This window comes from Centruroides sculpturatus, unplaced genomic scaffold (assembly GCF_000671375.1).
Source record: "Centruroides sculpturatus isolate CEXI.00-Female unplaced genomic scaffold, Cexi_2.0 scaffold134, whole genome shotgun sequence".
In the NCBI taxonomy this organism is placed as follows: Eukaryota; Metazoa; Arthropoda; class Arachnida; order Scorpiones; family Buthidae; genus Centruroides; species Centruroides sculpturatus.
This window is the reverse complement of record NW_019384368.1, coordinates 126,630-140,506: the sequence shown is the minus strand read 5'-3', so window position 1 is coordinate 140,506 and position 13,877 is coordinate 126,630. Positions and strand designations below refer to the sequence as shown.

Below are 13,877 nucleotides of genomic sequence, written 5' to 3'. Positions count from 1 at the left end.
AAAAAAAAGATATATATATATATATAAATTAAAATAATACAATACATTTTGATTTAAAAAAACAATTATTAAATCATCACCAGTTATATTATCAATTTATTATCGGAACCTGATTCCTATTAAATATATTATTGCTGAAAGTATGAATATATCTACGTAATTATCAGCCACTTGTAAACTTACTATTGAATAAGAACACGTCATCGAATTAGAAGCCTACATCACTGCTACCAAAAATTTGATTGAAGACCACTCATTTCAGAGAACAAAACATCGGTTATGACCTCCATACAGGGGAAGAGTGTGATGAACTGAGCTATTCTATCGGCTACAAAGAATGTCGTGGTTGATTAGAACAGACACAAAAAGCAAATGGGATGGGGGACTCTCCCTTTCGTCAAGGACCAACGTTCGATGAACGGGAAAAACTGACTGTTAATGCTACGCTTTTGTCAATAAACGCAGTAAGGAGAAGCGCTAAAGATAATATTACTTTCCCGACTGTTATATGCAACAGTCAGTGACGATAGGTCAAACAATGACCCCCAAGATTTTTACATTTTTCGACTCAGGACACCTTGAGATGTCGGAAAAAAAACAGGGGAGTAATTTGTATGTATGGATGAATGGATGGCACGATTTTGTTCACCCTCTTTGAAGCTTAATAATCCTGTGTTTTTTGTCGAAAATTTCTGAAATTTTGCAGAGATGTTTGTACAGTACATTAGGGGATTGATGCTATTAAATTTTGATTATTAAAGATCGAGATAAAGAGGGTCGTGTGTATCTTCAACAGGGTTAGATTTAATGACGATTTTACTCGTTATTAGCATTTACAATTTTTTATAAAACCTATCCCTACCCTGAAAATTAAACTTTTTGCCATTTTATAACAGTTAAAAATATAAACAATTTTTAAATAAAATATGATATCAGATAGCGACACCAAATGGTGCCAGGAAAGTTAAGCAACAATGTTCTACTGTTTCATACTTTCAGCGATATACTAAAAAATAGATGTGTGATTTTGTTAAACGCAGATGTGGGGTGAATATACAAGAATCGTGGGTAGATCGACTGGATATTTTTAGATAAAACCAATATTTATAAAAAAAATAATCGAAATATTTTATACGTTCTTTAATTAAGTTCGGGAAGACCGATACGTACACGGGCAACAGTGTGATTATGAGTTTGTGGCAAGTTACATAATTTTTTAATAATAAATACGATTTGTCGAATTCATGCGAGAGTTTAGAAACCACAGATGGAGCAGCTATAGACCAGATTGAAAGACAGTAATCAACTAATGACTGAAAACTGGAAAAGAAAATTGAGCATAAGATGGGTTTACGCGATACAGTTTTACAGAATATCCAAAGGATCCCTCGGCGTATTTCGAGAGATTTTATTACTTTATCAATATGACGTTTGAAATTTAGATCATTATAAATTAATTACACAGAGGAGATTAAAATGGGATGTACCCTCCCCTCCCCTCCCATCTCTTATGTATAGAGATGGGAAGGGAGGGTAACGGAGCAAAGAGAAGCACGTTACAACCGTTTTCTATATGTTTATTGAAAGATTAACTTTATTGAATTTGGTGGTAAGTTGATTTAAATATAATTATAGAGCATCCGGATTGTGATTTGATAAATTTAATATCGTCTGAATAAGTCACAGCCTTAGAATTTAAATTGTCAATATATGGGGAGAAAAGTATACCAGTTAAGATCGAGCCTTGTTATATACCAGGTAAAGGCGAAAATTACAAGAATGAATAGTCGCCTATCTTAATCTTATATTTTCTAAATAAAAAGTAGTTATGTAGCCAGGAACGTATTGCTGGGTCGATGTCGAAACGGTTTCTTATGGTGCTTAAAAGGGTACTATGAATTACGGAATCGAAGGCTTGACTCAGATCGATATAGGCAGCACAAGTTGAGCGTTTTTTTGTTTTTTTAATTTTTCAGTTTGAAATCAGTTGTATCTATTAAATTAGTACTTGTAGAGTGATTATTAATTCCACAATGCTGTATCGGCTGTAATTTTGTTGTAATAGGAAAATACTTGTTATGAAAAATGCATGTTTCGAAACTTTTTAGCATATCAGATGAAATTGATATAGGCTGGAAACTATTTTTATCTTTTTTTTATGAATTGGGATGCCATTGTTTTGAACAACAGTTCATATATAATATATTAAAGAAATATTAAAAGATTGGTTTAATTTATCAACCTATAAATCTCAGTGACATAATTAGAACCTTCGTGGGAGAATAATAAGAGAGGGTAAATGAACGTCGTAAAAGAGCGAAAGATTTCTGAAAATAGCATTTTCAATTCAAGCAAACAAGAATTTGTTTTTTCCTTTTCTTTACTCTTTAATCTAAGAAGTTAAATCGTCATAAGTTTTAAAATAGTTTTAAAACTTTCTGGAATTCAATTAATATAAAATTTTTTCGAGAGTTAGACAATTTTCATATTAATAGTCATCTCTCTCACTACAGTATATGACAAAAGATTGGTTAAAACAAATTTCAAATGTTACCATCTACGTAACCAATAGTTCTAAGCCCTAAAATCACAATTATATTCATATGCATATTATATAACTTTTTAATTAAAAATTAAGCAGTAATATACGAAAAAAAACTTTAAATTTCTCATAAAGTATTTTTTTAAATTTTCAATATTTTGAAGATTTATGAGGGGAAAAATCGCCTAAGAGACCTGATCATGTTGAAATTATAATAGTTTTAATTCTTTTAGATAAATTCATTAGCCATTGTTTGAAATTAATTTCTTTTAAAAAAATTAATTCCAGTATCCTTAACTAGTTATTCTTTGAATGATTCTTACGAATTCTCAAGACTAAAATTAACGTTTTTCTCTCCCTAATAAAATAAGGATTTCGATATTACTGATACAATCCGATAATCTACCTTTTTAATTAAATATTTTCCATCACTTTTTAGTAGTATTTCTTATATAACGAATGACTTTCTATATTATATATCAATACATCAAAAGACTACTATTTATGTAACGACGATTTGAAATATTCAGTTGGCTAATCGAGATGCGATCAAACATGAGAAATTTTTACTTTTATTCATATAATACCGTATTAAATAACAAAAATGAAAACTTTAAAAGTATTATATGTTCCTTGCAATTTCAATTCTAGTTTTATTTCTTAATATCATTTCTGCGTTAAAAAGAAAAATATCAAAAGATTTTCTTCTCTCAAAAAAGCATTATTTATTATATTTTTTGATAATTATCAAAAAATTGCTTCTTGTACTTATTGCTTTTATTGTCGCTTACTTCTTCACAATTATCACTTTACGATTAAATGAATTTAAAACGTTTATCAATCATCTGTAAATCGTTATGTAACTTTTAAAAAAAAATCATAAATGTGACGAGAATGTAAAAATAATAATAGCTTATAAAAGATCGTAAAAGTTAAATTATTCTCTTTTAAACCGCGAGTATTTAATAAGTAAATTATAATGCATTATTATTGATTGCAATTTTCAAATTGCAGACCTTTACATTCCCACTGTTATCCTTCCGTCTATCCTCCGTTAATCTCGAGAACGGAGTTAGAGGTAAATCGAGATCAGATATGGAAAGCTTAGGGACCGATTAACTGTATACAAATTTCCGGTCTGAATGAAATTATTTTAAATTAAAATTGCAGCCTGGCATTGCGAATATGTCAATAATTTACATTCGATATTGTTTCCCTCCTCGATTTTCATAAAAACTGTAAAGATCGGTTTTATTTGAACGAAAATAAAAATTTATATTATNAAATCAAATACAGTACAAGTGTGTTCAAAAAGTTCCAGAAATTATTTTAAAAAATATATATATAACAGTAAATAAATTTCTTAATATCGTAGCATTTAAAAAATAATAACAACTTCGATACACTTTCTTCAACGATTTCTCCAGTTAAATAAATATCTAGAAATATCAATTTCTTTCTGGAGAACAAAATTTTCTTCGATTTACCTTGTACGAGAGTTCTGTTGATTCGTATCATAGACCTGTAATTTTATTTTCAATTTTGGGTTTAAAAAAAAGACATTATAACTAAATATGATATTTGTGGTAAAATAGCAGTTTCACCTTTAAAAGAAAAACGATATGAATCAATAGAATTCATACAAGACAAAACGAAGGAAATTCTGCCATTCCAAAAATAAGCTGACTTCTCTTTCTCTATGTTTCCTGGATTGGAGAAATCGTTGGAGGAAGCGTATTAAATTTCTTTATATCCTAAAATATTTTGATTTTCTTTATCCATTCTTGAAAGATTTTTACACACAGCGCATTTACAACTTAAATAATAGTTCCATCGATACCTCACAGCTGGTAGAGCGGTAAAGTTGTGGAGGTATAAAACTACTGATACCCATAAGGTCGATGGTTAAAATCTGCCACATTATGACACTTTAGAATTTATTTTGTTTGTTTATAGAATTTTATACAGTACATTTATTTAATTTTTCTTTCCAAAACAGTGATAATTATTAGTTGTTTTACGTAATTATAAAAACTATTTAATGATTAAAAATATACAATTAATTTATTTTCATCAAAAATATGTTTTTCTATGAAAATTCAATAAATAAAATAAAACATTAATTTTATATTTTTGTAATGTAATTTATAACCCAATTAGAAATTATACACTTGTTTTGTTTTCCCTAATATACCTGTTTTTCAAAAACAGGTCAGCTTTAGCTAGTAATTTCAGTAAATATTACTTTAAATATCAAAATGTTTTATTTATATTTTATTTTTACGTTACTATTCACCATTCACGACATCAAAATCAAATTTCTAATTTTCTTATTATGTAGTTGCTTAGAGTTATTTCACTTAGGGGCTCATGGTCAGGTTTTTACTATGAGAAGGGCATAATAAATTTAAAAACCATTGGTGTCATGCCAAGGAAAAGTAAACAATTATGGGATTGTTATTAAAAAATGCCTTGAAAAAACATTGATGTTTAAAACTAGAGAAGGAAAATCATTTACGCTGACAAAAACAGATGAATTGGTAGAAAACTTACTTTCTATGGGAGTCCTAACACAGCCCTTAGAAATTAACTGTAACAGCAACACTCAACATAAAACAAGTAAGTATTAAGGTACTATAATATTTAATAAAATAATGTGTTTGAATTTTAAATTAATTCATAGCGTCTCAGAGATAAATAAGAACTCGACTGCGCAAGCATCGACTCTAAACCTCTGATGTTCTCGAGTAAGAGTTAACAATCTGTTAGGGTTACTTGAATATCAATTTCTTGCAAACTCTATATTTAACATTTATTTTAAATCTAACTCAGCGTACAAAATACGGTTATTAGTCATCGCTTTACCAACTCTAACTGATGTCAGAAACGAATACTTTGATCTTTCTTCAAGTCATTTTTCTTATTTCTTCTTATTTTAGAGCAATACACAATTTCATTTATTTCAATTATATCCAAACAAAATAACACAGTGAAATAACTAGAAAAAAATTTGACTTTTTTCACTGGATGTATGACCGTTGAGTTTTTGCAAAGTTTGCTTAATACAAACCTCGTTAATACAATTTTTAAGTCTTTTCAAATTTGTACTAACGAGGTTTGACTATATATATACTATAGTATTTACTCGAATGTAAGACTTATATTTATATTTACCTTAAAAATTCGTGCATATCTATTATTACTATTTACTAAAGTTTACTATCTCTGAAAATAGGGTGCATCTTAAATTCTATTATGCTGCCTCTCCACCTAGCGCGGTCGCCTGATGATTCAGAGCGACGCAATCGCTATCCTACGTGCCTTCATACTTCGCACGAAATGGAAAGCGATTTGCAGAAAAAGATTCAAGCATATAAAAATTTGGCACATTTAGCATGACATTTTTCAAAAAGATCCAAATTTGTAAACTGTACTGAAGTTACAAATATTTTCAGCTTTTTCACAAGTGTAGCATCCTGTTGCATCTGCAGATTTTCTTTTTAAATAAAATTTAGAATGATTTAAAAAAAATTTGCAAAATAATTTTAATTGTGAATTTGTATAATTACGTAACAACATTATGATCTTTTATCTCCAATACTGTTTTCTCCCATTTGCATCATCGTTACATCCATACTAATCAAAATCTTTTAAACAGTAAAAGTACATATTTCTAAAATAAAATAGAATGAAAGTAGTATAAATTCTTAATAAAAAAATATTTAAAAACCAATAGATCATTGATCTAAAAACTGTTTTACTAAAAAGGAAAAAAAAATATATATAGGTTAATACGTACTTCATGATATTGCCTTAATAGAAATTTTTTTAAACATTCAAAGATGAATTTTTTAGTGGAAGAACAAGTTTAAAAAATCAAATACAGTACAAGTGTGTTCAAAAAGTTCCAGAAATTATTTTAAAAAATATATATATAACAGTAAATAAATTTCTTAATATCGTAGCATTTAAAAAATAATAACAACTTCGATACACTTTCTTCAACGATTTCTCCAGTTAAATAAATATCTAGAAATATCAATTTCTTTCTGGAGAACAAAATTTTCTTCGATTTACCTTGTACGAGAGTTCTGTTGATTCGTATCATAGACCTGTAATTTTATTTTCAATTTTGGGTTTAAAAAAAAGACATTATAACTAAATATGATATTTGTGGTAAAATAGCAGTTTCACCTTTAAAAGAAAAACGATATGAATCAATAGAATTCATACAAGACAAAACGAAGGAAATTCTGCCATTCCAAAAATAAGCTGACTTCTCTTTCTCTATGTTTCCTGGATTGGAGAAATCGTTGGAGGAAGCGTATTAAATTTCTTTATATCCTAAAATATTTTGATTTTCTTTATCCATTCTTGAAAGATTTTTACACACAGCGCATTTACAACTTAAATAATAGTTCCATCGATACCTCACAGCTGGTAGAGCGGTAAAGTTGTGGAGGTATAAAACTACTGATACCCATAAGGTCGATGGTTAAAATCTGCCTCGACGGAAGTTATTTTTCAAGAATCAGTGACGTGGTAGTTATGACCCGAGTTACATTCTTTCTTATGACATGTCCTGGGTTCAAACTACAATTTTTTCTCAGCGAAACGAGATCTATGACCCATAATCTAAACTCCCTTACAATAAAAAAAACCTTTAATAATAATACATTTAATATCTAAATTTATCTTATAAATTGTCAGACGAAAGATTTTTTTTGTATGTAGAGATTCTAAAATGTATTTTAATTTTTTTATTAAAACTAAATTTTATCGACTATTAAATTATTACATAAAAATAATATCTATATTAAATTATTTTGACATTGAAATTATTTTAATTATTATAAAATTACTGATTCGCTCTTATGTGGTGAAGTTTCTTTTAACTGTACGTGTTCACGTGAATAATCAATGTAAATTCATATAATAAAATATAATTTTTCGTTATCAATTTTTTAATTTTAAGTAGTTTCTAAAATGGAATTTAAAAAGTTTTTAAATTTCTTTTTCTTCTTCGTTTAACTTAAATTAACTGCATCTATTACCTATATAATAAAGTTATTAGAGAGCGACTAATTGATAAATCTCTAATTAATTTGTTTGCTTTTTAAGAAACTATATTTTAGGAAGATAAACGATGGAATGCCGATGTTCATAATAAATGAACATTAATTTCATTATCATTGGAAAAATTTGTTTAATTTTTTTTATAATTTTATTTAATTAAATTAGTATATAAAAATTCCAAAGCTTTAAAGTTCATCATTTTATNCGGGCCTAGAAGTTTAAGTTCTGTATATATATATATATATATATATAGACGTATCTGATATAAAAAAGACAATCCTCTATCGCATCTATAAACCTAATAAAGTCCAAGATAATTTAACAGGACTTTATTGAGGTGACCAGATTGCCTTACACGTTGAAAATAGGAGAAAATGCCAAAAGCAATCTCGTTGCAGTCATCACGTTCCGCAGGAAAAAAAAGAGGAAAGGGGGATATAGATAACCGGGATGGGCATCTCCAAACTTTGCCGTGAATACACATTTTTATGTTATTCTTATCAGAATGAGTATCGAATTTCAAAATAAAGCTTTAAAGTATCTGGAAAATATCCTATAAATAATACAGAGAGTGGCCCGAAAGTCAGTTTACTAAGTTCTTTCATACTCGATTTTGCAAGGAAATCAGCCGTTTGTTGAAGCGTATCGAAGAGTTATAATTATTGTATAGAACGAAAAGGACCTTTGAATAAGGCAGTAATATAATTTTTATAATGGTTAATTTGATTTTTGGATCATCCTGTATGTATAAGCTATTAAACTCCTAGATGAAACTCCACAAGGCTCCTTTACGGGATGGGAAAGTGCGTGTCTTAATAAGCGAAATTTCAATTTTAAATAAATTATTTTTACGAAATTACAAATTTAATTAAGGAAAAAAAAGCCATAGATAACTTATTTTTAACCTTATAAATCAATAATAAAGTCAAACTAATCATAATTTCGCGATGAAATCTTTAGTTTAATGATAAGAAAGTATCATATTTTTCTCTCATTTCTTTACATTTAAACTCGCCTTAACTTTATTAATATTTATGATAATATCAAAAGTTATAAATTCCGCATAAAAATACTTTACGGCATCATTTTTTACATTAAAAATTCGATTATTTTTCCTTTATTTTCCTTTGAAACGGCCTTTGAATCATGGCATTAGATGTACCTCATCTCCGGTTTCGCAGTGTTAAATGACATTAATATATAAAATCATTTGCCTGCTGGCCTCCGATATATCATTTAGATAACATCTAATTTTTATTTTTTATCTAAAAAATTGCATTTTTTAAGTATACATTTTTTTAAATTATAGGGGGTGCCTGTAATTTGAAAATCTGTAGGGGGCGCCTTTATAATTTAAGAAAATTGTAGATGCGCCCCCTACAAATTTTTCGTGACGAGTTTGATAAAGACGTTAACATTAAATTTGAAATAATTATAAATTATAACCTCTAAAATTTTGTATAAAGCCTTTGGAGAGCGATTAACAATAATATAATTTGTGTTGTAGCTTAATAAATGCATGGAGTAATGGTTTTTGATCGATAATTTTCGTTACGGTTTGTAAAATGGAGTAAAATTAAATGGGTTGATACTTTATAAAAGGCATATTTTATTTTATTTATGTCTTGTTAATTATGTTTACGTGAATCTTTGTTGTGTAATTTAATGAAAAAGTGGCAAGTACTTGGGCGTTTCTGGTCCTGGATGGAGGAATCCCTATCTGGATGGAGCACATAATTAAGTGCTCCTACTTTTTCATGTAGTTAGTTTCCGGAGTAGAAAGGCAATTTGACATGGATCCTTGTCAACAATTTTTTTCTTTTGCGTAAAAGGAAATAATACGAAAGTGATAAGAAATAAAACATTTCTTTTGATAAGATTTAATTTTGTTCTATCAAATTAAATTTTGATTCAATTTCATAGAAACGAAATTTTCTTTCTCTTGATTTTTCTTTTCTTTTGATTGATTTTCCATCGGAATGAAATTTTCTTTTGATTTTTATACATTTTCTTTCTTGAAAACTTTAACTGTATTTGGTATTCATGTATTTTTATAGTTTTGGCCTATATTCTAGGCCTACTTGACTAGCTAATGTCCCATCCCATCTCTCTCCACCGTGTAAAACATAAATATAATATATTCTTATAAAACAAAACATACTTTATCCTATGTAAAATTTGATATATAACTTCGTATTGCACATATGTTTGTAAGGAACATGGTTCTCATAATAAGTACGAGTCCATGGTGATGCCAATTCAATATGGATTCAAATTTCATATAAGTCACGTTCCTTATAAACATATGAGCAATATGAAGTTATATTCATTGTGATGCTAATTCAATATGGATTCATAAAAAAGTTTATAGTGATCCTCAATATTGAATCATATTTAGGATCTACAAGCATTTTTAACATAGAAAATCGTTCCGTCTCAAAGAAGTTTTTTCAATTTAGACAGGTTCCCCTTTAATTTTGCTTCCGTTTTGGTCAGGTTTTACTATATTTCCTACATAATATAAAGGCTTAATAAGCATCAGTGCCACCGAAACATGAAATAGAACCTAGAATGTTTGGTGAGGTGAACTTAAGTCCAAATGGGAGACCCAAGCCCTCTGTCTAGGTTACAAGTCGCCAAGTAGCGAAGCCAATGATACTGTCGGTTTCATACAAAACAGGCCACGCCATTGGCTCACTAACTCAGCTGTTTGTCACATAAAGGTACCACTTACCTACATTTTGTGCAGCTGTATGCTGCTTAAGGTTCTCTTAGAACAGTTTGAATATAGAATTAACGGGTAAAGGAAGAGTAAAATGACTCTTGAAACCGGAAAAGGAAAAATCACCTAATCCTTGAATGATCAGAGAAGAAGAAATGCATAAAATTCATGCACAGAAATTATACTGTATCTGAATTTAAACCTCAGAAGAATTTGGACATAATTTACATACAATTCATCATAAGAATAAATCACGTACATCAAACCACACAGAAAAACCATTTGACCATTTAAAAATTTTATAAAATAAAAAAATACAAAATTACATACACATTTATACAATTTTTTCACATTTACCAAGCAAATATGGCAACACATTAAGTCATTAATATAAATTAAATCTTAATAAACGAAAATCTGGCTGAATATCAAAAAGAAAAAAGTTTAAAGTGCGTGTAAAATTATAAAAGTAGTTAATAATAAAATAACTATTTAAAAAATTATTTGATTAAATATAGATTAATGAATGAAAAAATTAAAACACATTTTCTAATGACAGGGTAGAATTTTAATTTCATTTAATATATATTTTTTTTGGTAAGAATCCAAACATTCTTGGTGGTACGAACAGAGAAATTTGGAATCTTCTTTAATGGCTTCGGGACAATGTTCCAGTTCATTACTTTTGTGGAACACAGGAATAATTTTTCGGATAAATTCTCTATGTTCAATGCTCCGTCGCTACTGAAATTGCATTTTTTATTACCATCTTTTTATTTTTTTAAATTTTGTTTCTTTTATCAGAAACCATAAATTCACTTCTACATCATTTAGATAATATTCTTAAAAAATCAATTTAAACAAATAAAAAACAAGAAGCTGGCAAGGGCTCTTCGACTTTCCGTTAGGATTTTCGATAATTTTCAATTATACTAACTTGTAAGATAAAAAATTAATAAATTTTCCCCATTAAAAAGTATATTCAAGTTTATAAAAATTTATTATTATTATTATTATAGAAAAGCATAAGGCTTAATTTTGAGGGTAGAGCTGAATTAAAAAGAAATTACAAATGCCAATAACCAGTAAAACTTTCATCAAGCCAATCTCCTACTCGAGAAGTGTACAACACGTGGATCTCCTTTTCCTCCCCATCCCCTTGATCTTTAACCATAAAAATTTGAAAGCAGCAATACCCTATACGTAGAAATAACCCTGTCAAATTTCAAAATTTTTGGTTCATCCAATCATGAGATATAATGTAAAATAGACACCGACACACACCTAAATACAAACATAGTATTTTGTATGTAGGATTGTGTAGGTGTATGTAGATGAGTGTAGGTGTGTGTGTGTATGTGTGTGTGTAGGTGTGTATAGGCGTATGTATTTTACATTTTGTGCTTATAAATTGTGAAAACGCCGAAAAATGCCAAAAAGAGGGAGTTAAAACGTTCTCTATGTTATATTCTATAAAAGCCAGGAAAGTATGGTAACCGTCAAATTTTGACACCTTTTCGGTTATTTATTTATTTAATTAATTTTGCGTCGACGTTTTGACACTCACAAGGAACTCTGAAATGTAGAAAAGAACCTTTACATACACACACAATTTTTTCGGTATGTGTATGGGCGTCTATTCTTTATTATATCTCAGGACTGGATGAGCCAAAAATTTTGAAATTCGTCAGGGTTATATCTATATATAAGGAATTGATGCCGCCAAATTTTGATGATTAAAGATCAAAAGGATGGGAAAATAGAGGAAGGGTCACGTCATATCGCGAATGGTAATTTTACTCGTTATTGGCATTTACAATTTTTTAAAAACTCGTCTCTACCCTCAAAATTAAGCATGTTGTCTTTTTATAATATACAACAGGGTTAGATTTAATGACGATTTTACTCGTTATTAGCATTTACAATTTTTTAAAAACTCGTCTCTACCCTCAAAATTAAGCATGTTGTCTTTTTATAATATAAAAATTATTTTTTTAAATAAAATCTCATAACAGATAACGCCACACACAATTTTAAGTTTGAACTAATGTGTCTTAGCGTATTTTACACTTAAAAATCTCTATATATTTAGCATAGTTCAACAAAATTGCTCCTAAGCTTTTGTTACTACAGTATTTAAATTTTATAGTATAATTTAAAATTATTGGACTTCCTAATGGTATCTCCTTAAATGATCCCCTAACCTCCTCTTGTTCCAGTGCTAGCAAGGTCCCGCAAATCTGTCAGCTTTTTATAAAAACTTTTTGCCCAATTATTGATATGACTAAATATAGATAAACAACTTTATTCAAATTTATTGTGTTAATAAGCTCTACCAGAAATTTCATATTTTAATTCATTACTACTAGCCTCTTTGAATCATCATTCCAACTCCTTGCCAAAAAATCAGAATATTTCATCCAAGTATGCCTTCAGCAATGAAATAGATTGCAATTTCAAGTTTTGTATTTATATTATGAGTTATTACGCCTGGAATTAATATTTTTCATTTATTAGGAACGTAAAAAAAATTTGCAAGAAAAATAATAACGGTTATTTCATTAGATACAACCAGTGGCGTAGCGAGGGTGTCAGCCGCCCGGGGCGGAGGAAAATTTCGCCGCTCCCTTATTTAGGTATCTCAACTTAAAAGACTAAAATTCTGTTTCTTCACAGAATAAGTAATTAAAAATTCATTTCAATCAGTCCGAATCGTAGATGCGACAAAAATATGAAATGAAATGGTTCAAATTTTTACAAGATATTATTATTATTATTTATTGTGAAATTTTGCCGCCCCCTAAAAAGTGCCGCCCGGGGCAGGCCTCCCCTGCCGCCCCCACTACGCTACGCCACTGGATACAACACATGTTGACTGTAACAAAAACTTAGAATATTTACTTTTCTCTGACCAAAAATTAGAAAATTGAAACGTAATCTGAATAATGATAAACAGGAGATAGATACAGTATTCATTATCTTTCTAGGAAATGAATTATTCTTCACCATGTAAAACAGGACGTAAAATTATGCAAATATAGTGGTAAAAAATGGAAATAACAATGCAGTAATTGCTCTATCTATTTTCAAAACATGGATAAGAAAAAACAGTTGTCTTATCTATGGAAAAGAAAAAAGTTATTTTTGTACTTCATAAAAGTTATTAAAATTCACAATTTCAAAGACGACATTGTGAATATTGTCTAAAATTAGAAGAACATTCGAAATTCAAACATTAATTTAAAATTAATCCGTATAATTACAAAATTGCAATTTTTACTTTTCGTTGAATTGTTTTCTTGACTATCTCTGTCTATCCCATTTATGCTTTTTGGTATAAAATTATACGTGTTTTTTCACCAGCAAATAAAAAACCCAAATACTTACTATTGTGTGTCTGTAGGAACCACGTAAGTGTACAATTGAAATTAATCTAAAAATCGCTGATAACTTACATCAATTACAAAACTAATTTCTTCTTTATAATAAGAACAGTATCATTTAAAACTATGAACAGTGTAAACACTATACCTAAAA

The 13,877-nt window shown here is 28.7% G+C and overlaps 1 protein-coding gene across 2 annotated transcripts in view; it reads right to left on the bottom strand.

Moving 5' to 3' along the window:
• LOC111613056 (glycerol-3-phosphate acyltransferase 1, mitochondrial-like) overlaps nt 1–13,877 on the bottom strand; it is a 74,900-nt gene that overhangs the window by 47,536 nt on the left and 13,487 nt on the right. Inside the window, exon 1 of one of the 2 annotated variants that reach the window (XM_023354371.1) lies at nt 184–203. The exons of the other annotated variant lie outside the window; for it this stretch is intronic. The gene's annotated coding sequence lies outside the window, so the exon portion shown is untranslated. Of the gene's footprint in view, nt 1–183; nt 204–13,877 lie in introns of those variants that run through there. 2 annotated transcript variants of the gene reach the window in all.